Source organism: Curcuma longa, chromosome 13 (genome assembly GCF_044706935.1).
Source record: "Curcuma longa cultivar G26 ecotype Majalengka, Jawa Barat chromosome 13, ITB_CL_G26_1.1, whole genome shotgun sequence".
NCBI lineage: Eukaryota > Viridiplantae > Streptophyta > Magnoliopsida > Zingiberales > Zingiberaceae > Curcuma > Curcuma longa.
Genome location: NC_133873.1, coordinates 2439678 through 2444473, shown reverse-complemented (window position 1 = coordinate 2444473; position 4796 = coordinate 2439678). Strand labels below are relative to the sequence as shown.

The 4796-nt window shown below is 39.7% G+C and overlaps 1 non-coding gene across 1 annotated transcript; it reads left to right on the top strand.

Moving 5' to 3' along the window:
• Positions 1-206: 206 nt before the first annotated feature.
• Positions 207-313, top strand: LOC141844617 (small nucleolar RNA R71). Its single transcript, XR_012603155.1, has one exon. It is a non-coding gene; the product is annotated as a small nucleolar RNA R71 (small nucleolar RNA).
• Positions 314-4796: the final 4483 nt, after the last annotated feature.

Sequence of the window (4796 nt, the reverse complement as noted above, 5' to 3'; positions counted from 1 at the left end):
CAAGAGCACTTACATCATACTTACCTCCGCTTTTCACAAGATTGTATCTTTCATTTGCCCATTGATGGTGATTCATCACCACGTTCTCAATAATATCGTAGACTTTATCTAGCATTTTGTTCTTCAAAGCTCCTCCAACAGTTGAATCTAATGAAACCCTTCAGAGTACGTGATTATGTTGTAGAATGTGTGTATGATCAACCATCTCTCCAATTCGTAGGCATTATTGCAGAAGTCCCTTGAATCTATCCCATGCTTTGAATAAAGACTCCCTGTCCTTCTGTGTAAAACTTGTAATTTAGTTCTTGAGGTACACAAAGAATTTTTCTAGAAAGGCACTTGTTTAATTGGTCACATATCATGATGCTTCCTGTGGGCATGGAATGTAGTCAAGTCCTCGCCTTGTCTCCTCAGTGTGAAAGGGAACAATCACATTTTGATGTCATCTATAGTAGTGCATTATATTTAAAATTTTCATAAATTTTTAAAAATACCTATAGATACGGATTTGGATTATCTGTGGTTGAGCCTCTAAATTGATGTTTCTGGACCATATTTATCAGTGAAGGCTTCAGTTCGAAGTTGTTCGCTTCTATTAGAGGTTGTGTGATGTTGGACCTCAATCCCCTCTCACTAGGTACGACATAGTCCTTCAAAGGATGGTTTCCGTCATTGGCATCCATGGTCGATGTTGGTTGAGCTTCTAGCCTGTCTCACACACCAAGTCCTTTCTATCTCGAGGTCTAAATCAAGAACAACGTTTGATCTAGTAGATCTTCGCATGAAAAGAACTCCCACCTGTAAGAGGAAGAAACAAAAAATCATAGTAGAAAAGAAAAAGAAAGAAAAAGATCTAGATTAATCAAATAGCAAATAAGACTCGATATCAACAAAGGCATAGTCCCCTTGCAATGGTGTAAGAAACTTGATGTTGGTTGTATCGCAAGTGCATGGTGTCATTAAGTAATAAAAATATCATCTACTGGAACTGTATTGTTGAGTACCAAAATACTCATGAAGTAGATTATCTAGATATTCAAGAAAAGTTGTGTTGTGGTATAGAACCAAAAGTGATTGAGAGAAAACAGTGAGAAAGCTAGTTTGGAAGGCAATTCTAGGGTTTCGATTTCACTATGATAAATGTTGACAAATGAAATTTCTTTTATCTCAACATATAATTATGAAGAGATTCGTCCAAAGGTAATTGGATGTGTTTATGGGGTGAAAAAAAAAGTACAAAAACACCGATGTATCTATCCTAATTGTAACTCATGAAGTGGATTAGGATAGACCCTTTAAGCTCTATGACAAATCATGAAAGCTTTGAAAGAGTCAACCACTTTTGTGGTAGCTATGTTAGGGGTCACTTTCAAGGAAACTCCTACACTAGAGCTTCACGAACCTCTAGATGCTACCCTTAATCCGTGATAGCAACTCTCAAGTCGGTTCTAGAGCCCGGAGATTAGGGTTCACCGATAAGTACACCTCATATTCTCTAGTGATCCAATCGTATGTTTATATCCAATAATTATAGCTAGGGTTCACCCCTTCGGTCTATCCCAACGAGATTACTATCTAAGTCGAATCCAGCAACAATGATGAATGGAGAGAAAACAAACTAGAATCAATCACAAATCATACACATCATAAACAAAACAAGGATCAATGCATTATTTCATCTAACAAAATATCAAGTTACTCCCTTATCCTAGAATTAAAGAGACTACTCCAGAGCAATGGAGTTACAAGCCAAAAATATTATTCTACAATGAAAAATAGGAATTAAGTTTAGAAGGAACTCAATGATGTATTTAGAAGAACTCCAATCGCTCCTCAGCGATGAATTGATCTCTCTTTCCTTGCAAGATGGCTCTTTCAATGAGGATTTCTATCACAAACCTTCGTATTCTTCGATCTCCCTTAGCTAGTGCCCCCTTGTCCCTTTTATAGCTTTAGAGGTCTCTAACCGAATCTGATTTATTAGGAGAGAAAATGTCCACACACACCATGGATGTTGGAGGGCACAATGCCTGACACAACCATGCTGACTAGCACTACCAAGCCCGTGTTGGACTCTGGACTCCACATTGTTGCTCGAATGCACACTTTGCCTCCAAGTATGGTACACAGTCGTCGCAGAGGCCACAGGTAGGCCATGTATGGTGCTGAAATGAGGCTCCTATGTCTCCAAATACATCCAAAAGCCGAGATCTTCATGTCATGTCGATACAACACACAAAAGAGCAGTCTTCTAAGTTAAAAAAAAATATGAAAATGAACGCAAATGCTAAAAGAAAATGTAAATGTGCTCATGTAATATAGAAAATATATACAAAATAAGATAGAACTACATCATCCATCAACATCTCACTTGGACTTGGGAAGTCCACTTCGTAGTCCGACATACAACTACACGATTAGCTCGAGGACTTAGCAACTCAGTCGTCCCAAGTAGCTCATCCTTTTCTGTTTGACAGGTTTATATTATCAACTCAAGTCATCTCAACTGATAAGATTGAATTTGATTTCATTTGTAATTTCAATTAAATAAATTGTTATATCTTCGACATTATTTTCCAACAATGGTGACATTACTGAAGGGATATATGCATGATGTGCAATGTGCAAGACACTCAACTTCATTATTTTCTCACTTTGTTACTTTCTTTCCCACATTGTTGTCCTTCATGACTAACTTAAGTGTCATAGGAGTTATGCCATGGTGATTCTTCGTCTCCTTTAATCTTGTGTTGGTCTCTTTCAGCAAAGTCAACTCATCTGAATCTGATTGACCAGAAGTCGACATATCAAGATCCGATCAACCAGAAGCCGACTCGTCAAGATCTGATCGGCCAGAAGCTGACTCATCAGGATCCAACCTACCAGAAGCTGACTTATCTATATCTGACCCACCAGAAGCTGACTCGCCAAGATTCAATTCGTCACAAATTAACCCGTCATAGTTCGATCCGGCAGAAGATGACTTGTCCGAGTTTGACCCAGAAGAAGATGAATTGACCAAGCCAACTCATCCTTGATCTCAGGCTGGAAACACCGTGATAAATAGTAGTGATTTTGCGACCTGACTACAGTTGATGGCCAATAACCGATCATCGTAGTTGCTGGCTGCAAGTTTGCAGTGGTTCCGGTGGTGAAATTGGGAAATGTTTTTTTTTCCAACGATTTTATATTTTTTTAAGAAAATAATATTTTAGGAAATGATTGGATCGTTTTATAAATATAAAAGTAATACACACTTTTTAGATATTGTAAAAAGTTTAATGCGCCATTCATTTGGTTCATTATTACGCAATCAATAATCTATTAAATATAATTTAAATATTGTTCATTGCTATGCAATTAATAATGGATTAAATATAATTAGATGTTGTTATCAAAAATAGTTATATATATAATATGGACAAAGTAAGTGGAACATTAAAGTTGTAACAACACCCACTCGATATCCTTTAAAATTATCAAATATTTTGCGTAATGTGTTTGATAATCCTATAAAATTTAAAATGAAAAAAAAAATAAAGGAATACAATAGACATTAGCAGTGCTTGCGACAGCCGACTGTGTGCGACAACCGACGTGGCGAGGAGTTCACTGTTCATCTTCCACCGTGGCCGAAACGAAGCAAAATCCTACAAAATCCCGCCTCTCCCAAATCGCGCGGCCAAACCTCAAAATCGCGCGGCATCCCATCGCCGCCCTCGCCCACTGCAGCCGCGCCCTCTCCTCCATGTGATGCCTCCGCCATCGCTTCCGCCGCCAGCGAGGTCATCGAAGCACACCGCCGCCAGCCGCGCCCTCTCCTCCATGTGCCCAAAGGCGGTGCCTTCGGACAGCGTCCGAAGGCACCAAGCGCTGCCTCCTTCCCCTTTCAACCATCACCAAACACTCCTCTCCAGCACTCCTCATAGAGGAATTACATCGAACGACTCATCCGCTTCGATTCTTTGCCGCCCTCGCGCATCTCCTTCACTGATCTCCTCTCCTCCCCCGTCGCTCATCCGCTTCGGTTCCCTGCTGCCCTCGCGCCCTCTCCTTCATGTGCCCAAAGGCGGTGCCTTCGGATAGTGTCTGAAGGCACCATGCGCTGCTACAAGCTCGTCGTCGCCGTCGCTCCCCGTCCCGATCGCCGTTGTCGCACTCCTCTTCTTCCTCCTCCGCACTCCTCGTCCCCCGTCTCGATCCTCGCCAGTGAGACTCCTCTTCTTCTAAATAATTTCAATAAAAAAATAATTTCTGGATCTTCCACCTGAACGAGCATTTGCTGATTTTGTTCTCTACAACTTGGTGCTCCACCTGGTGATCATGAACTTCCTTGGGTAGATGGAACTCTGCTATAACATTCTTCTTCCTTTTTTTTTTTGAGCTTGAACTATGGGACTAGAAGTTTGTTTTTCATGTTGCTGCTAATAAGATTTTGTCCGTGTTTATGGAAAATGAAAGGAACTCCATGAGTTGCAAAGTAATTTTTTTGCTAACTATTTAATAGCTAGTAATTTTGTACTTATATTGAATGATATAATATCTGCTATCTTGTTAGAAAGGTCCATGGATGAAAAAGAAAGGGGGGCTTTCATGTGGAAAATTGAGATCCTTCTCCCTTTCACGTAAGTTACGTTCTCCTTGGCCGATGCTACAAGAGTCAATTGGTAATAATCTTCTGTTTCTATTTATTCTATTTCATTTAAAATACTATTCAAAAGCTGTTTTTATTTCTGGAATAAGTAAATAAAGAGAGTCATATGTTGGATGACTAAAAAACATATGGAACCAAACAA